Source organism: Hibiscus syriacus, unplaced genomic scaffold, assembly GCF_006381635.1.
Source record: "Hibiscus syriacus cultivar Baekdansim isolate YM2019G1 unplaced genomic scaffold, ASM638163v2 tig00110328_pilon, whole genome shotgun sequence".
Taxonomy (NCBI): Eukaryota; Viridiplantae; Streptophyta; class Magnoliopsida; order Malvales; family Malvaceae; genus Hibiscus; species Hibiscus syriacus.
Window position 1 is genome coordinate 8138873 of NW_024062685.1, and position 24319 is coordinate 8163191.

The 24319-nt window shown below is 35.2% G+C and overlaps 1 pseudogene; it reads right to left on the reverse strand.

Moving 5' to 3' along the window:
* Positions 1–1170: 1170 nt before the first annotated feature.
* On the reverse strand, positions 1171–24116 carry LOC120118654 (annotated as a pseudogene).
* Positions 24117–24319: the final 203 nt, after the last annotated feature.

Genomic DNA, 24319 nt, shown 5'->3' on the forward strand with positions numbered 1-24319 from the left:
ATTTTTCAGATCATCTATCGATAATATTTGACGAAAAAAATTAATATATTTAAAATAAATAACAATAAATTATGAATCATATTACTGTATGATATGGGAGTGATCATGCAACTATTGAATATTTAAAATATATAAGTATATAACATAATTTTTAGGATCTTTGGTTAACCCCCGTCTCTCTCTCTCTCTCTCTCATCATCCAGGCCAGAACAAAGAAACCTCTTGATTTCACCCATACAGACCAGTAATTTTTTATCCAATTCAGAAGAGACAAATCGTAAATCATCGGTAAAGTCTATCCAGAATCAAATGTTAAATGTTGTCCTTGAATAAAATTTATCCAATATGACTCTCCCAACACAAAGATCATGTCTTAATGACCCACGAAATGAGTTTCATCGACCCAAAAACAAGTCGTCGAGACTCTGGATTATTTCTTAAGAGAAATAAACCCCGTATTTTTTTTAAAAAAATGACTATTTAATTTCCTTTTTTTTAAAAAAAAATTATCGTATATAAATGTGTATAGGGCTATAAATGAGACGAGAAAGATCGCGAGTTACTCGAGATCGACTCAGTCAAAGCTCGATAAATACTCGACTCTAATTCTTAACGATTAAGATTTTATTTTTTTTAAAAATAATTTATTAATAATATTAACATTTGTGTTGATTTTTTTAAAAAACAGTACAAAGTTTTTATATATTTAAGGTTTAGGTTCGAGCTTGAGTTGAGGTTTTAATAGAGATAAGTTTAAATTTTTTTCGAGCTTTTACGAGCTTCAGTTCATGATTTCGAGTTCGAGTCGGGTTTGAAAATTTTAGGCTCGCGAATTTTCGAGTCGATCGAGCTCCATTTCAGAGTTTTCGAGCTCGAGTCGGCTCGTTTACAGCCTATAATGTATATGCTTTACAAAAAACATATTATTCTATAACCGGGGTAGATGTGTATCTCGAAAGTAAACCCTTATATTTGATGTAGAAATATATGGACTGTTAATGCATCGTTTATAAACCCTTACAATAAATAAACAAATGAAGAATGTGAATTGCAAATGAAATAATGGAAATACACGAGACTTGCAAGAGATGTCTCAGTCCTTGAGAACCGGAACCAACCCTTAATACTGTGGGATAGAAATCAAATATCATGTATGAAAATGATTCATTTAAACATTAGACAGAAAATATACACACTACGAATCTAGATCTAATTAAAGTTGTACCTAAACACATATATAGCTCAGATCTACACATTGAGAAAGGTCACACTCAGTGACTCACGTTGCTAAACAGATTGAATCCTAGTTGGGAGCAATGACTCACATTGAGTGACGACCATCTGCCCTGTCTTTTCTTGTTTGCTCCTCTTGAATCTCTTCATAATCCTCCTCGTCTCCCCTTCTACCAGCTTGCTCCTTCCAATATGCAACCAACCTTTTCAATCGAGCCACCTCTTTCGAGCTAACGTTTTTGCTTGCGTCGTTCACGATGGACCGTACTCTTGATGCATATCTAGAGCAACAAGAAAAACAAAAATAAATAAACGAAGATGACATTACACTTGTTCGGAATAGTACACTATCATTAGCAACAATAGGGCTGATTGTTTCGGTATAATATCGTAGAACTACTTAGAAACTCGAGTACTTTAATGTAGAGAAGTTGTAAAGAAAGTATACGTTAGAGAGTTGTATGTCTCATCCAAATTTGATTCAACCGGAGACACGTTAACAAACATGAGTGTTTTGGCATTTCCACCAAGTGAATCGCTCATTAACATTGTTAACTTGTGATTCCTGTAAGGAATGTGTTGGCCGCCAGAAGATAAAGCACTAATGACATCACCAAGTGCAGAAAGGGACTTATTAATACTCTGTGCTTCTTTAAGTTGACCACCGACAGAACCAGACTTTTTAACTCTCTCGGAACCAGCAAGGTCCACGAAACTTAGCTGCACATGAGATCATCAGATTGTCCCGTATTTAGAATCATGCAAGTGCAGAAAAGAAAGAGTTGTTACTTGTGTTAATGCACGAAAACTTAAATGTGGCAAGATACTCAGTCTTCATAAGATTCAAACGTGAGCAGACTAATCATATACTTAAAAAATTATTATACCTTTCCCCTGGAAACAGACTGTGTTTGAAGATTTGTACTCTCAATAACAACTGAAAGTATTAGATGAGATCTTGAACTTTCCTCATTCATTTGTGTCCCGGATGTGTGTCTTCGTTCCGATCCTCTCTGAATAATGCTTTTTAACTCCTCCAAAGTTGAAATAGGCAAAACCGTTGCATTTTCAACCGCAACCATACCCTGAAATTCATAAAATAAAAGCTATAAAAGCTATACAAACAGACATCAAACTAAGCACACAACTAAACCAAACTAAACTAAACTAGATACCAATAATCACAGAATATTACATAGCAGAAAAAAATTGCATAAGATATATAAATTCTTTAACAAACATTGTCACTGAAGTTAAAACCCACAGTCTATACACTTTAAGTGATAATACCTTTGCATCTTTCTTTATATCAAGTTTCAGACGCTTAGCATTCTTCGGTAATAACAAGTCAACAAGTGTATCCTGGTATAACTCCACCATATATGCCTGTCATGTCATGATGAATGTTAATAGTTACAATATGGGATACGATATTTGATTTTCAGAACTTATTAGCAGTAGAGGAAAAGATTGTGTTGATCTTGAAATAATTGTGAGAGCAACCTTGCAGTTTTAATCTATATGGATTGAATGTAATATTAGATTGAGATGAATCATCCAACCTCATAAAACCTAGTAAAAAGGCTTGTGAAGTTATTTATTTTTGGGGGGGACCCTGTTATGCATATAAATTATTTGATCAAACCTTCAACGAAAACGAGAATCTGTTGCCATCTCGCCTTAAAATTTTGAAAATTTCTGCAATAGCTCGCGGCGTCAATCCAGGATTGTTATCTGACCCATATATAGTAAATGTCTTCCCAGAACCAGTTTGACCATAAGCAAATATGCAAACGTTGTACCCATCTACAGAAGATTGAACCAAGTACTGCATCAAAAAAAACATGAAAGGTAAGGTTGAGGGAGATATAGTAACTTAAAAAAGCTACAAAAGTCAAATGTCATATAACTAAACTAGTTAATTTAAAATAAACTACTTGGTAGCTTACCCTTGTATCCTCAAAAACATCTTCTTGGGTGGCACCATCATCAAAGACACGATCATACATGTGTTGTTTTGCTTTATCATCCTTCCATGGATGCTCGACAGTGAATTCATCCAAGCCCATTAGCACTTTCCTTTCCTTTTCAGCCATCTCTTTCTCATTTAATGGCCTCACACGACAAAAAACTCTGATCTTGCCTTTCATATCTGAAGTTTAAACAAAGGTTAATCATGTATCAATCATTAAAAGCGAAGTAAAATAAACTGGAACTATGTCCTATATGCTGTGACATATACAACGTCCTAAAACATCTTAAACATGATATCTTCAAAATAAACTAAGGAATTTAACAGTTCATTCCAACCTTCTATAGTATTAAAATAGCGCTTTCTTAAAACTTGTTCTTCCTTATAAAGCGCTTCTAATTCGGCAAGTTGAGCCCCTTGCATCTTCAAGATTGCAGCAGTTTGCTCATTCTTTCTATCAATATCCTGAAAGCATAACAAAACCAATGAAGTCTATGCAGTAAGGATATACATGTCACGTTTTCTTCTAGGATTTTGGCAAATTCATATATAACAAACACAAAGGACATACTTTAAGACTAGAAAAGACAAGTACCTCTTTCATTTCCCTCAATTCCTCTAGTTCTTTTAAGTTATTCTGCAAGGAAGTAACTTCTGCATTTCTAATTGCAAGGGTTGACTCTGAAACAGCCAACTCATTAGCAATCACTTCCAACTTCTTTTCAAGTTCAGATACATGAAGCTTTAAGGCTTTGAATTCTTGCTCATAGCTCTTCTTCAGAACTTTCACCTATATTTTGATGCCATTCAATAGTCAATTCATCAATCTGATTACAATATTAATTCAACAACTAGTTTCTAATATTACAATATTACCTCTTCGTCTTTCTTCCTTTCTAGTTCAATAATCCTCTGCTCCAAACATGCCTTTTCATTTGTTAAACTGTTTGCCCTTTCCTTGGACATATGCAACTCCTCGTTACGAAGTTTCAATTCATTTTGGAGCTTGTGCTGTGACTGTACAACAAAGCATAATCATCAATTACAAACCAAAAAATTATACCATTATCATCTACAAAATTGAAAGATGAGAAAATTATTTACTGAATCATACTTCTCTGTACAAGTCCTACCTCATTTACTGTTACAGCCGTGTTCCCTTTGGCATTGTTTTCTGAAGCTAGATTACTTAGCTTAGCCAACCTAACTTCCATTGTATTCTTCTCTAACAGAATAGCCTACAATATTCAAGCATAAAAACATGTAGCACACACGAAAAAAATGATATAAGTATCAATTTCAAAAGATAAAATATACTACTAACCTGAAGAGCAGCATCTTTTTCTTCACATAATGATCTAATTCTATCCAAGTCCAACTTAACCTCCCTTAAGTCTTCCTTCTCTTTCCTCAAGGCATTTTTAAGACACTCCAATTCTTCTTGTGTTTTCAACTCTTGCTTTTGCTTCTCAAGTAATTCTCCCAACAGCTAAATGCAAGTACATATTTCATTAATTCAAAATGAAGTTTTCAAGAAAAGAAAAATGTGATAAGCACTTTAGAAAGTGACAAGGGCAATGTGAATTCAATATCAACCAATGAAACTCCTTTCAAGCTTACTTGATTTGTGTTCTTTTGGGATTCTTCAACTGCTTTTGATAAATCTTGAACACGTTTCTCATATACTTCTAGATTAGGAGGCTTAAAATTGTTAGAACTATCTCCATTTAAAGATCCATTAGCAACAGAGCGAGCTTTGGTGTAACGGCGTAACATGACATCATTTATGTGCGTTTGAAGAGCAACACAAATTTCTTCGCCCTACATAAAATGAAAAGATCCATTTCTTATATAGAAAAAAAGACTAACGTGTGTTAGCACCTCATACTCCATATCTTTGTTAAGATACAAAACAAAAGATTCATCTCCAAACTCATCACTGCAAACACCTAAGCATGAACCTAAGATCTACCGGTTTAACACCTCAAGATTTACTCATTATAGTGTCTTCTTGAAGACTTGGACCAAATATTCTTCATCTATTTGATGGATTACATTTGTCTAAAAACAGAATGAAAAAATAGACAGGGAAGGAAGATGCCAGAGAATTGTCTGAACCTGTTTAGTTTCAAATTGAAATATGTGAAGAACACCAGCAACTCGCATCTTGAAAAATACAGCAGTATTGCTGCTGCCAAATTGCATTATGTCTCTTAGTTCAGCTGAATGTAAATACTCCTTGGGAACAGGGCGAAAAAAGTGAATCTACGTAAATGAGCACATACACTAATTTTTAGCGATAAAAAGTTAAATAGTCATTAGTAACAAACAAAATTACCCTGAACATTTTTCATTTACGACAACAAATTTAAAAAGATAAAAATAAAAACTAACCCCACGCTTATTTATGCCCAAAACTATCCGTCCTGGCAAAAGTCCAATTGGATCATCAATTTTGCGAACACTGAAGAAAATTGAACTCCCATAGGGAAGTGTCCTCAATATTCGTAGAAATTGTTGTCTTGCATCATCTTTTGTAAGATGTTCCTTGATCACCAAAATAATTTATAATCAAGCGAAAAATTTCCCACAACATATGGATTTATGAATAAGGAATTTAAAAATTGAGGTTCTGACCATTGAACGGTAACGAGAAACAATATCCAATTCCCACTCTCGTCTTGCTCGAGTAATTGCAATTTGTCTAGGAAGGAATCTTTCTAGAAGTGTACTCCAATTACTAAAATGATATTTACATTAATCAGCAATTAGTTTTCCATAATGTTGATGGAACTAAAAAATATTAGGAGATAAATCATTATATGTACAATGTACTGGAAGTTCAAAAGGTTAAACAGAAAGTAGTCCATATAAGAAAACTTACGTGCATGATTCAGGACTACCAACAAATCCAATCTCAGCCAAGATCTGTAACGCAGACAGTTGTACAGCATCATCACTTCCAACAGGATAATTGCCCAAAATGTAATCATGTTGTAACTGCATAAAGCATAAAAAAATATAAAAATTAGCTGACCCTATTCCCATATGGAATGGGGTAAGAGGGAGGTAGGGTAGTAGGCTGCGCCCAACACTAAGTTGAGAGCAACTTCCGTGGAAGACCTCCAGCAATTTATGAATTGCCCACTGTGAAGACGATATAAACCTGATTACATACTTGAAAATAACATAGTTGTACAAACATTGGATCCGTTATTGCTTCATCGGACTCCCGGAATAGCTTCTTTTTAAATATGAGTTTGCAGTGTAATATTTCCCCTTTACTTCGCTCTTTAGCAGCCTTGACTTCCGCTAGCAAGTCCCCAATATACTTATTATCATCTAACCCAATGTATTCCTCTACATGACAGAAAGTAAGCATCAGACAATTGTGCTAGCAAATCTTTATGCAGGAAAATCATCAAAAACTAAAACAGATACCATTCCAAGGGTCTGGAGACTTGGAGCCAGTAACAACTTTACGACACTCAAACAGACTGAAGCTAGAATATGCTGATAGCTTAATTATGCTCGCAAGCTCCTGATAAAAAATTGAGACAAACAATGAGCTGAACTTGAAGAAAAACACACCCATGAACCACATCCAAATTAAGAAACCTTCTTAAGAAAACCATCTAGCATTCCAGGAATAAAACACACTATCTAAATTCTAACTAAGGAAATGCACAGGTGGGAAGGTTAATAAGTGAACCTCCCATCCAACCATAAAATTCACACAACTAAACTTTGACCAAACAGTTTCACTTTTATCAATCTGCTAGCTGATATGCAAAATGGCAGTCATTCCAACAACGGTACAAAGAACAAAGTAACAAATTTGTCTTTAACTTATAAAAAATTCAAGATGAATTCCTTTTCCACTAAAATAGAAAGAAAATATTTTTTTAATTCCTTCTTACTAACTAAATAAATATTCAATTATAAAGTGTATATTTGTCCTAAGTAATGTTTCCAGAAAATATGAAAGCAAACTCTTTGGCCTTTAACCATCATATACGGTTAGTTGACAGTTATAAGCAATAGACATTGACTGATAAATCTCATTTCTTTTTGGATAGATGCATGGGTGGATGAGTCTCTTTTAAAAAATTCTATTCCCTAGAATCTTTGCGCTTTCTCCTAACAAATGGGGTAAGGTTCCTGAGTTTGGCAGTTTTGAATCGAATTGTTGGGTGTGGAATATACAAACCAGGAGAAATTTCTGTGATTGGGAATTGGATCAATGGATGGATTTGATGTCAAAACTGAATGATATAAAATTTTCATATTCGGTAGAAGATTTTCTTTCTTGGTCTGCAAGTGGTGATGGACTATTCTCGGTTAAATCTTGCAGAAGTGCACTTGGTAAGGTGTCTGGGGGTATTGATCTGTGGTTAAAAGGGGTGTGGTTGGGACTGTCTCCTCCTCGTGTGGAAGCTTTCCTTTGGCAGTTAACTCATCAGAAAGTGGCAGTCAAAGTAGAGTTGGTTAACAGAGGAATGTAACTAGGTGAAGATACTTTTTTTATATAAGAATTACAGGCCTCGTTAAAAACCCCCCTTCTTTATTAAAGGATCTTTTAGAAAAGCTCCTTAATCAGCGGAAGAAGGAAAAGAGTGCCTTAGGATTTTATTGATCATAACCAAAGTACATAAGATACAACCATAAGACAAGCAAACAAAACCTTAAAAATAACAGAACAAAAAAAACAAATTCCCCTATACGACCAGCCCTCCCATACCCAACAACGAAACTATCACAGCCCCAACAATCTCAATAAACCAACAACCCTACTAAAAAATCTCTAAGGCTATTTAAAATATTCATCCAATCTCCTGCTTAGCTAAGGTGTCAGCCTCACAATTACAACTCCTCGGAATATGTCTAACAATGATCTCCCAGTCCAAAATTAAGGAAACAATTTTCTGAACCAACGAACTAACAAAACGAGGAGATGATGTCGGCAGCAAGATCCAATCCACCACTGATTTACAATCACTTTCTATAATTAACCTTCCTTTCATCGCCCATTCTGACGAGAGAAAAAAGTCAATTCCTTTCTCAATGGCTTTCAACTCTACGAGTGGAGGAAGACCCGGGCCAACAGCGTGCGAGAAAGACCCAAGAATTTTACTTTCTGAGTCTCTTAAAATACACCCAATTCCCCCCAGCATCCCGTCCCCTCTAACTGCCCCATCAATGTTGACTTTAAAGAAATGAAGAGGAGGAGGAAGCCAGCCCTGAACCTTCTTTCTTTTCGGTTCACTAGTATAATGCTTATCAGCAAGTGTAGGATCCCCTACTAGTGAATCAACCGGAATAATAACGTTCTGGCTTTTAGCTAAGAACCATTTAGCCAATCTAAATCTGCATATGAAGAAAAGCGAAGAAATGTCCAATTTCCAATCATCAAAAACCATTGAGTTTCTTGCCTTCCAAACAGACCATAAAACTACCCCCGGTGTAAAGCTCCAAATAATTGACTTCGGCCTCATGTCTGACCAAGAACACAGCACAGAGATTGGATCTTTAGGCAAGACTGACGAAATTCCCCATAACCTCCAGAAACTGCTCCATAGATCCCAAACAACCAAACACGATATGAACAAATGCTGAACTGTTTCCTCCTGTTTAGCACAAAACGGACAAGCGACCTCCTCCAAATTCACACCTCTTCTTATTAACTCTGTTTTAACTGCCAATCTTTGATGAGAAACCTGCCAGAGAAAATTTTCAACTCTTGGTGGAGCCAAACCTGCCCAAACGAACCTTTTCCAAATGGAACTACCCCCTGAATTAGACGAAAAGGTCAACCTACAAGCTTTAGCGGTGAACAGTCCATCTCCCTTCCCCGACCACGCCAGAAAATCATCCACCGAATCAGACAGGCCAACATTTTCCAATAATGACATCAATCGAATCCAGAAATCCAACTCCCAATCACACAAACTTCTTCTCGTTTGAATGTTCCAAATCCATCTATTACTCAAGACACTGCCAAACTCTGTAACTTTTCCCCACTTGTTGTTAGACAGAGCATAAATCCTTGGGAATTGATTCTTTAAAGAATCCTCATTTAGCCACACATCATGCCAAAATACAATCGACTTTCCATTACCTACTTGAATCTTCGAGTGGGATCTTAAACCATTTCCAATTGCGTCGTCTGTCAAGTAATTTTTTGTAATACCCTTCCATATCCAAGAATCCGAAGGAGATACTACCTTTCTAATGTCTAAAGACAGCATACTCACATTATGTTTACTGCAAATCATATTCTTCCACAGTGAGTCTTTTTCATTTGCGAACTTCCATACCCATTTACCTAGCAGCACTCTGTTAGCAAAATTCAAATCCAAGATTCCCAACCCTCCCTCCTCTAAGGGTTGACAGACCCTTTCCCAATTCACCCAGTGAATCCTACTTTTTGAAGAACTTTCCCCCCACAAAAAGTTTACCATAATAGAGTTCAACTTCCTATAAACCTTACTCGGAATTCTAAAAATAGAGAGGAAGAAAATAGGCAATGAGGATAGAACTGACTTAATCAACACCAATCTGCCCGCCATAGATAGTGTGGAAGCTTTCCACCCGGATAATTTTTTGATGAAACTTTTCACAACTGGCTCCCAAAGAGCCTCTGTATTTCTTTTTGCACCTAGTGGTAGACCTATATATACTGTGGGAAGAACCCCAACGGCGCAACCAGTCTCCTTAGCCCTTTCATTTAACACCTCGTCTTCCACATTAATTCCATACAAACTGCTCTTCGACAAATTCAAATGTAGCCCAGTCATTATGCTAAAAATCCGCAAGACTCGCTTAATATTAAGAATGTAAGTAGATGAGTCTCGGCAAAATAAAATCAGGTCATCAGCAAACTGTAAATGAGTTAAACTTAGGGAATCCGGTCTTCCAAAAGCAAACCCCTGAAAAAGTCCCTCATCCGCTGCTTTCCTTAACATACGATTCAACAGTTCCCCCACTAAATTAAAGAGAGGAGACAAACTACATCCTTGTCTCAACCCTTTGCCCATCGAAAACTCCTCTGTAGGAGAGCCATTCACTAACACCGATATAGACGCTGTGGTGAGGCAACATTTTATCCATGAAGCCCATCTCTCCCCAAAGCCCATGACTCTCAATAATCTGAAGATAATTGGCCATTCAACCGAGTCATACACCCTCTGAAAATCAGCCTTAAAAACTACCCCTTTCAACCCTTGCTTCCTCCAGCAGTCTATACCTTCATTTGCAATAAAAGCACAATCTAGAAGTTGTCTCCCCGGAATGAATGCAAATTGTGAAGGACTTACAATACCTTGAATCACTGAACTTAGTCTCCTTGCTAAGACTTTGGAAATGATTTTATAGAGACTGCCAACTAGACTTATAGGTCTATAATCTTCAATAAGTTTCGGATTATTTTTCTTAGGGATCAGAGAAACAAACGCATGATTTACTCCATGATCCCATTTTCTTCCATAATAAAAATCCTCCATAAACTTCATAATTTGCCCCTTCAAAGTTGGCCAAAATTTCTTGTAGAAACCCATCGTAAAACCGTCAGGACCTGGAGCTTTAGAGCTGTCCGAAGAGAAAATAACCTCCCTTACTTCCTCCTCTGAAAACATAACCTCCAAGCTATTCCTTTGATCTCCACTCAATTTATCAAAATTTAAGTTCAAGTTCCCCACCTCTAGATAATCTTTAGAATTATAAGCATTCTTGAAGAACTGGGAAACAAAAACTTTAATCGAGTCAAGATTTGTCATCACCTCCCCCTCCACTTTCAATGCCGAAATATTGTTAAATTTGTTTCTGTTTACAGCACATAGATGGAAAAACCTTGTGTTTCTATCACCATCTTTGATCCATTTCGCCCTCGACAGTTGAAACCAAAAACTTTCTTCAATTCTGAACATTTTCCAAAGCTCTTTTCTGGATGACAATAACTGATCCCAATCCAAAGAAGACAGCCCACTACGTTGCGCTTGAATTTCCAAGTCATTTATTTTGTTCTCCAACCCTGCAATAGCTTCAGATATCCCCTGTTTACTTCTGAATGGCCAATCCTTAATACATTTTTTGGTTCCACGCAATAAACTAAACATTCCATGTCCCCCTCTATCATTTAACCGATCTGACATTATATTTTGAACCATTTCTACAAAGCCATTATCCTCCAGCATATAGTTAAAAAACCGAAAGGGTTTAGGACCCCAGTTTTTCCCATCTTCTATCAATTGTATCGGGTTGTGATCAGAAAGAGATCTAGGGAGCAATTTCTGGATCAACTTGGGGAAGCAATTTAAAAAACTGCTACTCAATAAGAAACGATCAAGCCTTACCCAAGTTGAGATTTCTCTATTACTACCCCAAGTGAAAGTGCCACCTACCAAATGAAGATCCATTAAATTTGATTGTTGTAGGAAACTCCTAAGCAAACCCATTGAATGCTAGTTTTGTGAGGCCCTAATCTTCTCCTCTTGTTCGAGATAAGCGTTAAAAACTGCCCCAATGCACACTGGCAGATTTATCGAGTGAACATAACTCAACAACTGTCTGAAAAACTCCTCCTTTTCTTCCTCTACAGAAGGACCGTACACGTTAATAATGACACACTCCGCTTTCGACACCTTAAACTTCCCTGATAACACCTGAAATCTACTATGATTACACACCTCAATGACCTCATAGGCATTTTCATTCCACAAACACATCAGTCCACCAGCTGACCCATCTGCTGGCTGGAAACTTAATCCCCTCAGCAGCTTTCCTCCTAGTTTCCTATTAAGCCCCTTCTGACTTTTACTCAGCTTTGTCTCCTGTAAAAGCAGTATGGCCGGTTTGACCTTATTCACAAGTCTCGAAACTCCTCTAATTTTTTCCTTTCTTCCTAATCCCCTAACATTCCACGAAACAACATTGCACTCCATCATAATCACTTCAAACCCAAATCTTCAAGACACAGAATCTGGCTCACTGACCAGCTTCATTAACTCCCCCTGCAGCTTCCTCCATCTTCCTAATTTTATCCATGAACGCCTCCTTCCCTTCCTTGAAAGAAATGCCCAAAATCTGACAGACTTCCCAAGTATTCAATGCTTCCTCGTGAGCATTAGAGAAAGAACGAGAGTAGACTGTAGATACTTCTGCATTAGCCAAAGCTTCTGAAATTAAACCTCTTCTCTTCTTTCTGTATTTTCTCCTGTTTCTTGAAGCAATGATCGAATCTGCCACCCCCCTGACAGGAGGAATACTGCAACTAGTATGGCCCATAGTAGTATTCTGCACATGGGTTAAACCAGTGATGTCCTTGTCCTGACCCCTATCCCCTGAAGCTAATTCAATTTGCTTAAAATTATGAAGAACCAGCCTGTTCTGAATTTGCTTATGAATATTTTCTGAACATAACCAGACTCGTCTTGTTTTCGATCTTCTATACACCCTAACCACACGACCACAGCCCCTCAAACTTTCAGAAGTCTTACTTATAAACAAGCCTTTAGATACCTGATATCCCAATCTCCATCTCCTGCACCTCTTCACCTTTGAATTACTGCTAACCTTCTTAGACTTGCTTCCTTTGACATCCTCATCTAAAACCTCTAATCCCTTACTGACTTCATTTGCCTCCACCCTGATACTACTATTCTCCTCGTAAGTTTCCAAAATTGTTTGATCCTGAGAATTGCTATCATTGTCCACAGGACTACGCTGGGCCAGAGAAACAAACCCAAACTGCTCAGGCCCAACCTCCTCAAATTTGCCCATTTGGGAATTAATCCCACAATCTTTGACACCTTTATCTTGCCCCGAGGTGTCACCTTCCACACTGAAAACCCTTTTCCACTCCACAGAAGGAACTTCTGTCACTTTCTGCTGACTTTTAGCCTTACCTAGTACTGTCCCCTCGACACAATGGACAGTCCCTAAAATATCATTGACTTCCACGTTTAAATTCAAAATACCATCGATCAGCGTGTCATCCCCAAGAGAAACGCCTGACACCCTCTGACAGTTCAACTGCTCATTGAGATCTTCTCCATCAATCCCATTGATCCCTTCCAACTGAGTCTCTTCCCCCGGGACAACTCTTCCATCCACATAACCATCTTCTTCCACCCCATCATCTAGCTCAGGGAAGAACTCATCACATCATTCCACTTTAATTTTAATGCTAAAAGATCTCCCATATGTATTAATGGTTTCCTGGGACGGAATATCAAACGGGCTCTCTGCTCTTAACAGCATATAAGCCACCCTACAATCCACTCTTTGAGCAGTTTGATCCTGAATCTTCACTAACTTGCCCCATCTCGCTGCCAATCTAGAGAAGAAAGAAACTGACCAGCAATTGAGAGGAACACCCATCAAGGATACTTTACAGAAAAATAAAGGAACACCCTTCTCCTCCATGACCGGCTCCAACTGATCAAACCAAAAAGACAACGCCTCCCATTTGTTCTCCACCGCTTCGTTTTTCTCTTCCACAGACTGAAAAACAACCAGACAGGCATTTTTCGCAAAAACCCCACCTTACCACCTTAACATTAAAGCCCTCAGTCCTTAAGCCTCTTTGTACAAGTTCAACTTCGAAACTTTTCTTGCATATCCCTGTTAGAGATGATCTCAACCAAGTTCTTTCTTCATTTGGAATATGCACATCCAAAGACTTCTTAACCCCCCTCGGAACTTCACAGCTGGACCTCTGCTGAACCTCAATATTGTCCTTTCCCACTACCGACTCCTTGTAAGATCTTCCATCATGATATTTCCCTAGTAACTCCCTTCTTCTCGCCTCAACTTGGCCTATTGAACTCTTCCCACGCGGCTCCACTTCTCTGTCCGCACCCGACCCCACTCCAGTATCTCGCTCTCTTCCCCTCAGAAACCTTCTTTTCTGGAATTTTGCAATCGACACTGATATTTTCCTTCCATCTACCATAACGTTATTCATCCTATCTTTTGCATTGAACATATCCTCCTTACTAGCAAAATGCACAAACGCGAATGTATGATCCTTGTACTTTGGTCTCCTATTAACGAACGGAATGAATACCTTGATTACCTTGCCGAAATAACTAAAACGCTCCCATAAAACGCTTCTATGCACTCGCCTACTAAGATTATCAATAAAAGCTACCCATGCTCCTTCTCCAGGCGATGCTCCGCCTCTACCAGAAGAACCAAAACCAAGCGCCACTTTCCCTCTCACTAGATTTCTCACTCATGTTTTTTTCCCTACGTGAAGATACTCTTTGTCCATTTTGTAAGAAGCATGAGGAATCAGTGCAACACCCTTTTATCTCGTGTTACGTAGCTTGGGAATTATGGAATAAAATAATAAGCTTTTGGGATTTATCCGTAATTTTACCCCGGGACCCTCCTTCTTTACTTAGCTCTTGAGGTGATTTGAGGGTGAATTCGTTGATTTGGAAGTTTATTCCGGGAGTCGTATTTTGGTCTATTTGGAAAGCTAGGAATGCAATTGTGTTTGAAGGATTATCTCTTGACAGGCTGTCTCTTTTTTTCATTGCTAGATTTAGGTTATCTAAGTGGTTTCTAGCCAAGTTCTCTAATTTTCTTATCTCTTGTAGATGGTATTTCAGTTCCTAAAACTAAGGGTTGTTCTGTGATTTGCTGGCTCCCCCCTCCAGTTGATTTTTTGAAGATGAATGTTGATGGAGCTGTAAGGTTAGATGGCTCGACTGGAGGTATTGGAGGTATTTTAAGAGACTGGAATAGTTGCACTCTTCTAACTTTTTCAGAGAATATTGGTCAAGGTCCCCCTCCAGTTGTTGAATTAAAAGCTATTAAAAAAGGCATTGAAATCTTTATTTCTTCACGTTGGGTTTCCGTTGGGTTTCTAATTTACAATCAATCTCCGTCTTCGGCTCCTGTTTTCTTCTCGCCTCTAGTTAAAGAGATTTTGTCACTAATCTCTGAAAAGGTGTTGTTAGTTAGGTTGTTCTAAGGGTTTGCAATGGGGAGGCAGATAGATTAGCAAAGAAGGGGATTGGTTGATTGTAAGGATAAAGGTTTATGTTATTTTCTTTTTGATTTCGTAGGTTTTTGTTTTTGGTGTAGTTGTTAAGTCTTATGTAATTTTGTTTGGTGTAATTTTTAAGTCTTATGTACTTTTGGTATATTAGTAAAATGAGGTACTCTTTTTCTCCTTCCGCTACTTGACTCTTTCTTTCGGGAAGGGGTTATCTATGAGGGAGGTTTTTAATGAGGCCTCCTACTTCTATCAAAAAAAAGAGAGAAAAATGCGAGAATTTATTTTCCTTTAACAAAATTACACCTATTTTGATGATAGAAATTAGTACCTCTACTGCATCAGACACAGTTGTTGCCATGTCATATGTTATCTCTTCAAAAGTTTCATCCAAGAAAAACACAATATGTTTCAACTTTCTGTTAGTAAAAATAGCTTCAATTTCTTCACGTGCTGGTACTGTATTGCGGGGGCCAGCTTTGACAGAACGCTTTAAAGCATTTAATGTATTCAATGCTAGGGTTTGGACCTCAGAATCATTGCTTGTATTGTGAGCTACATTTTGGACGTACTCAGATAGGTAACCACCAATGTCTTTGCTAGGAGGCATGGCAGATGCACATAAATACATTAGCTCCCATGCTTTGATCAAGTTTTGCCTGTAACATCCAAACCAATGGAAATAGGTGGCATGAAGCAAGCCAAAAGGCATATAAAGAAAAGGCATTTCTTAGAAAGGAGAAGCATACGTATCAGGATTGTTCCTTGTTTGTTTAGAAATCTGAACAAATAATTCATCTCGAAGCTCTGCACGCTTCGAAGTTTGCTTATATAGTTTACAAACTAGCTCAATCTGTTCATCGAACTGACTGAAGTTACTCGTTCAGATGAATCAACTCCCATGTACTTCAAAATCATATGGAACATTTTCGTTGCTCGGCTCACTAGATCACTATTAATTTTAAGTAGCGAAGTTGGAATAGGTTCCTGTAATATTAAATTCTTTTAACTTAGATGTTATCAAGCTTGGTCTACAGAAATATTTTGTTGAAAATTTGTGTACTGTTACCTTTTGGAAACACAACATATCCTCGAATGTAAACTTTTCTCGAACTTGAGTGGATGCAGACTTTTTAGAGAAAAAACTACGCTTTCCAGAAGAATTAATCTGTTTCTGCATCATTTTTAAGAATGCCTCCACCTACGCAGTTGATTGTAAATTAGAATTTCAAAAAGAACTAAGCCTTACAAGAATCTTGGTCATGTTTTTTCATGCATAATCAAAACAAGGTGACGCCGTTTCTATTGCAAAATACGGTTATCAATAGAAGATGCAGTTGCTAACCTGAAACCTATCAATCAGGGGTATTGCACCAGCAAGTTCTGGAGGCATTGACAAGGACAATATACTCGGTGTACTGTTTTAGACACGAAGCAGAATGAAAATAGAAGTGGAAAATATTTCTAATAAGCAAAGGATATGCATATAAATATCCGTGTCCGATTGTGGTAAACAACAATTGGAGATGTCCAATTTGGGAGAGATAGAAATCAATACAACGTTCTGTTAAAGTTAGCAGCTTGCTTTAATGACTGTATATTGAAGTATCGCTGTATCAGATAAACTGATATCCCAAATATTGAAAATACTAAAGGTCAAAATCTAACCCCATAAACTGCTTGATTGCAATATGTAGTTCGGTATAAAGTACTTAAGAGGAAGGTATACATGAGGGAAAACTTACGGAGGAGCGAAGTTGGAGCCATCACTGTCGTAATCGTCACCATTTGAGACAGAGGCAGGGCTGGAATAAGGAATCTCATCATGCACATTGCTAGAGCTGAAGGAATACCTACTTGCTCTCATACTTTGGCTCATTGATGGCAGCCAGTCAATGGGCATTTGACGGGAATCTGCCCCACTAAAACCAAGGATGCTCTGCTGCTCCTTTTCTGCTCCTCAATTGTACAAGAACGACAGGAAAAAAATCACTTCAGAGTAGGTATTACACTACTCAAGCCGAACAATAACATGTGCCCAAATCAGCAATATTTCTCTGAAAAACGAGATAAGGGGTTAAAATAGTTAAAAGATGGTGAAAAAAAGAAGCGCGGAGATCCACTCATAAGAAATGCATATAAATGGGAGCAAAAAAATGTGGAATCTGCGAACTCCAACTGCAGTAATAGTTTAAACAGGACAGTGAAATCTTGGATCGATTGAACAAATTCGCGGAATCATAATGAGTGGAATGGGGAAAGAGGAAAGAAGGGTACCAGGCAATGGCATTGCAACCGAAGAGCAAGGAGCAGACAACAGATTGATGGAGACAGAGAGATCTATCGGTAGTGAGCTGGGCCTGGCCGCCGGAGGAGAAGAAGATGGAAAAACAAACAAGAAAGGGGCAATGGTGTGAGTCACGAGAGCGTTATAAATGGACAATTATAATATAATAAATGGATAATATATACAACCGTAAATCTGTTAAAGTCAACCACTTTGAAATGGGTGTGGTGTTGAAGAAAACTCTCTCATTTTCCCTTTTTCCGCTGCCGTCCCGAAAAATCAAATTTCAAATTAAACAAATCTATTTGTTCGGGAATTTGGGATGCTCTGATCAGTAACAAACATAAGGGAAAATTACATCAATTATCACTGATTTTTACTCTCTTCTACTTTATTTACTATATTTTAGGTTATATTAATTTTTCACTGAATGTAATATAATTAGTATTTTTAGTCACTCAACCATTTTCTTACTATATAACTTTATAAATGAGATGTTATATAGATACAAAACGATGTAGTTTTAGTAAAAATTTTGTTTTTCTAAAATAAAGTTGTTTTAACGTCGTTAAATATTTAACGGTCAAGTGACCAAAATACTAATTGTATTAAATTCAATGAAAAAATTAATCAAATTTAAAATACAGAAAGTTAAATAGGAGAAAGAGTAAAATTAAGTGAAGATTAGTGTAATTTACCCTAAACATAAAACTATAAACTACATCAAAAGCATTGAATTTTTTATCATTATTTTGATCATCAGATTAATTCTTTTAATAAAAGTATTATTAATACTTACTTCCTACCATTAAAATTATTTCTTTTGTATTTTAAAATTGTCTCATTTAAATTGTCAATTTTAAAAAATTAGCAACTTTTACTAAGTACGTTTTCTTTTCTACTTTTTTTAGTTTCTCAACAAAGTAAAATTTAGGGTAAATTATACAAGTGACTACTCAATTATAGCTTCTTTTTATTTTAACCATAATTTTTAAATTCTTGTCAATTAGGTCACCTAACTGTTTAAATGTATTAAATCAGACCACCTTTCGTTAACATTTAACGGAAGTGCTGACATGACAGTTAATAAAATTGGTATAATTACATATTTGGTCACTTTTACTTATATATTCTCTCAATTTGTCCCAATTTTAATAAATTAAAATAAAATTAATCTTCCAATTCAATGGTGCCACGTGTCAACATTAAATTTGATAATTAAATTAAATATGTTTATTTTCTATCAACTCTGGTGGAAAGAAAATTAAAGAACAAAAAAGGAGGATGCTTAGAATCAAACCCGAGTAACTCAAGATTAAAGGGGGAAGCTCAACCACTAGACCAAACTAATTGTTTAGTTATAAATTGACTGCATGTAATATATATCTTAACCTTAGTGTAATCTTAGATTGTTAATATTATATATATCTTAACTTAAATTAACATCTTAATATTAAAAACATGTTTTGTTCAAAATCTTAACTAAAGTAAAATATATATATATATATATATATATTATTCTTAAATTCATATTTTTATTTTTTTAAATTCATGTTTTTTATTTTTTAAATTAATATCTTAAATTAATATGAATTTATATTTTTTAGATATGAATTTAAGATATGAATTTAAAAAAATAAAAATATGGATTTAAGACTAAAATATATAACTTTTTTACTTTAGTTAAGATTTGAACAAAACATGTTTTTAATATTAATATGTTAATTTAAGTTTATATATATATATATATATTTATTTATATATTTAAAAAAAAGTTAAGATATATAAAATATTAAGAATCTAAGATTACACTAAGCTTAAGATATATATTACATGCAGTCAATTTATAATCAAACAATTAACTTGGCCTAGTGGTTGAGCTTCCTTCTTTAATACCAAATCAACCAAGTTTTATTTCAAGTGTTGCCCTTTTCGGTTTGTTAATTTTCTTTTCACCCTAGGGTAACACATGACACCTTCCAATTAGAAAATTAAATTTATTTTAATTTATTAAAATTGGGATCAACTTGAGAGAATATATAAATAATAGTGATCAAATATGTAATTATTTCAATTTTATTAACTTCCATGTCAGGTTAAATGTTAACGGCAAATGATTTGATTAAATGCATTTAAATAGCTGGGTAGCCTGATTGACAAGAATTCAAAAATGGTAATCAAAATAAAAAGAGACTATAATTAAGTGGCCACTGGTATAATTTATCCTAAAATTTAACTTTTATAGGATAAAATTGTCATTTTAATCTTTTATAATACATCTCTTACATAATTTTTTTTCTTTTCTAAAACCACGAGAAAAGTCAACAATTGACAATATAAATAGGATAGAAGAGTATTATTTTTAATTTTAATAATTTACAGTTGAATATTTGACAATATTTTCGTATATAAATATTTAATTAATCTAAACAAAAATAAAAAGATAAGTAGGACGTTGAAAGAAAGAAAACCAAATCAATGAAGATTTACATCTAATCATTAACTTAAAATTATTATGATTCTACTGCTATTGTATGGTGGTGGATTGGTGGTGATTAGAGTTGTAAATGAGACGAGACAGATTGTGAGTTATTTGAGATTGATTCGGTCAATGTTCGATAAATACTCGGATCGAATGGACTAGACTCGAGCTCGACTCGTATTCTTAACGAGTCGAAACGAGCTACTTGATACTCGATTCGAAAAGCTCGTGAGTAATATAATATATTAAGATTTTATTTTTTAAATAAATTATTAATAATATTAATATTTATGTGTTGACTTTTTTTAAAAATATAGTAAGACTTTCATATATTTAATTTTCGAGTCGAGTCGAGTTGAGTTGTATTTTAGAGTTTTCGAGTCGAATCGAACTCAGCGATACTCTATCTTAACTCGGCTCGTTTACACCCGTATAATGGTGATGGTTCAGGCTTGGTAAATATTTGCATCCTCTTGATTTCTAGTGACTATAATTATTGGAGCCAGAAACTGAATATACTAACTAATCTAGTTATACAGGATTATCTTGGACCTGCAATTTGATACGAGCTAGAGAGATTTCCTGTACATTCTGTTGGTCTTCCATCGCTTCTTTCGGATCTTATACGGACGTAGGATTTTAAGTTGGTAGTAAACTTGTAATTATAAAATTTTAGAGGATGAATTTGAATTTATAAAATTTTTGGGGTAATAACAATTTTTAATAAAAAATACATAAAAAATCTAAAATATATGATAATTTTATATTTTTAGGGAGACGATCGCCCTTACTTGTTTCCTCTATGTCCATCCTTGGATTCTAGTGCAAAGATACTGGAAGAAGCGTTAGTGCGTATATTTGATAAAACAATAATAGTTTGTGACAGATTCAGAAATATTATTAAAATTATACGTATATATGTTAATAATATAAAAAAAATTAATTAAATGAGCACAAATAAATCTTAAGGTGAATATTATCAATAAAATATATAATTAACCGAAAAAAATTAAATTTCATGATGAATCACACCATCTATATTGTACATACATTAGTTTAATCTATGGTGAGATAACGTGAGTGCTTCATGCATCAAGTAATTGTTCAAACACTGGTTGAATGCCCAGGTAAAGTAGAGATAACTGCTGCGCTGACCACCTTGCGAACATGGCACAGAACCTGGAGGGCATCCAGAGATGGACTGAGGGGATGGATGAGGTAGTTGCTACTCTTGAAAATTTAAAATTATTATATATTTTAGATTTTTTTAAGTATTTTTATTGAAAAATTGTTTTCAACATTGAATTCTACATTTTTAAAATTTTAGAAGTTCGGACTCAAATATAAAATCATGCATACGTGCAGTCGTGTGCGCCTTGATGCTCCACCAGCTAGTCTGATGCCATTGTTGCAGGTTGATGCTGATTGTTCTGGTTGCATTATTTTTAATGGATGGAGATAGTGGATGATGTGGGTAAAAGAATACTAGATTCCTAAAATTAAATATAGGACTAAATCTGAAATGCGCAAAGAGTACAAGGACCTGATAGCAGAATCAAACAATTTTACAAATGTAAACGCAAGGGACAGGGACGTGCAGACAGACACGACAAAGAGAGCAGAGCCTAAGGAGGGCATGGAGTTGGCAATTTTTTGGCACATGGCTTGGGCATTACAGCAGGTACAAGTCATCCAAGGAAACTTCGATCATGACAATTAACAAACAAACAAACAAACAAAATTGCTCTAATCAAATTCCATGTTTTGCTTGCATTTGTCAGTCATGTTCCCAAAATATCCATCAAAAGAGTGCTTCCAAAACTGAAACATCCAATGCAATTTGATAACGGCAGCCGGCCCCTTGCCGGCTCTTCTTCGTTTCTTCTTTACGTTGCATTTTGTCTTGGAAAACAAAATAGATTATCATCAAAAATAATAGAGAGAGTAGCGACATCAGCATGAACAAGAAGCAGGTACGGACATGATTTTATGTTAACGTAAATGAATTTAAACATAGGGAGAGGCAAACTAAGGGAGCGAAAATAAATTTTCAATATAAAATATATTGAAAAAAATTTAAAATATGTGACAATTTTAAATTTTCAGGGTGCTCAACTCGGTTAACTCGGTCTATCCTTGACAATAAGTAGAATTTAAGATTAAGAAAACAAATCCTCAAAGTTTCCTTCGCTAGGATTTCTCCCAAAACAAAGAAGGATCACAACAGTAGTCAAGAACATCAATATGGAACTTTCAATCATCAATTTTAATCCTTACGTCACATAATGAATACGTAAAAATGAAGCACTGGCGTGAAACTGGAACAGGAAGAAAAGTAAAACTATGGTTTATTTTAATGACTAAACCAAATTCTATTTCAATTATTTATACTTTTTATTTCAATTGTGGTTGCATAGATAAATAAAAAAATAAAAAATTTCTTTGATTTTTTGATTAAGCTAAGGTGATTACAAAATATTATTTGTTATAAATATTCTTAATTAGTTGACAATGAACACTTAGTCACCTTGCAGTTGCTGGTGTTCAAACTAGTGACCTATAGAAATAATAATAATCCCTTTAACCATTGAGGTAAATTAATTCGTGTAATTTTCATTGATTTTATAGTAAAACTCACAAAAATATTGATCAAATTACCTTTATAGTTATTTAATTACATAATGTTATTTGTATTTTTGTTTCAACTTCTATATGTGACGTGGTTTTAGAATTTGGATTTCATTTATGTATTAGATGAAATGGATCACTACTAGAAAAATCCCCTTTAATGACGCTCAGTGCGCGTCATCTATGGGTGCAGATGACACAAAAATGCGCGTCGTTGAAGCCACCGACATAAATCTCAGATGACACGCAATTGTGTATCATAAATCTATGACACGCATTTATGACACACATTTATGACGCGTATTTAGCGTCATTGAAGCCCCCGTCATAAATGAAGATGACACGTATTTGTGTGTCATAAATTTATGACATGCATATATGACTTACATTGCGTGTCATTGAAGCACACGCCATTAGAAAAGATGACACACATTCATGTGTCGTGATTGTATGTCGTAAATTATATATATATATATATATATTGTAGATTGACAAATAATCAAACTAAATCACATTTAATGCCTCATAATACTAAATATATATATCATATTATACATAAGCAATTCGTTTGCATACAATATATTCACATTAAGTTATCAAAAATATTGTAATCATATGTCGATACAAAATATCACGACCTGATAAAGTTTGCCACATAAGATACCCATTCTTTGCGAATATCATCAATGTCATCATCCGTGTATTCTTCCTTCCCTTCGTCAACCTAAGTAAAAAATATGAAATAAGTATATAATTTATACTTATTTAAAGTGAAGTATATAACTATCAAAGAGTACTAAAATGACCAATTTTACATATGCTTCAAATTACATATGCATTCTTTGAAGCATATGTAAAAATAAATTTTACACATTTAATTAGTAAAACTTCCCATATAAATTATATCCATTATCATGACACGAATTCACAGTTTTCAGTCTTGCTAATAAGTACTTGCATTAATTTGTTTATAATAGCATCCTACTTCAAGTCCATATGATAGTTGTATGACTAATGTGTATGTATGATATGACTACAAAAAGCACCCAAAATTGTACTGATTAATTTTTCTTCCGAAGAAAATTACTATTAAAATTACTACCAAATGAACCAACCTGGACCCAGAGTAGAAAATATGAACATAGATAGTACCTTAGAAATCAAGAAACGAAAGGGTATTAAAATGTTTCGAGCTTTCTTATACATGGATTTCGATTTACAGTCTCCCGACAAAATTCGTTCATATGAAAAATTGTTTAGGTAAAGCTGGCTCCAATTGCATGATTCATCATTTTTTCCCTCAAACCATGCATGCAAAGGCCTTAAAATCCTTCGCATGTGCATATGAAAAAATTCGTTCATTTTTCCCTCAAACCATGCATGTAAAAGCCAGAACAAAACAAAACAACACAATGTGAACTGGACAAGCTTACCTTATTCAACTTAGAAGGGAGCCTCAATCAATTCATTCCAAACATCTGTACTTCTATTAGAGGCATCTTCGACATCATCTTCCATTGAAAGTCTAATATATTCTCTCTATGTGCAAATCGGTCCCACTCTGTCAATGTAGGGTTATCACGCTCCTGTTTGTTTCGATAGAAACAATGTTGTTATCTGAAACTTGCATAGAAGTATGATGATTTACAATTTCTGGTAATGGTAATATTAAAGGAGCTAACGTAACACATTTACCTGACGAATTAGGAATGG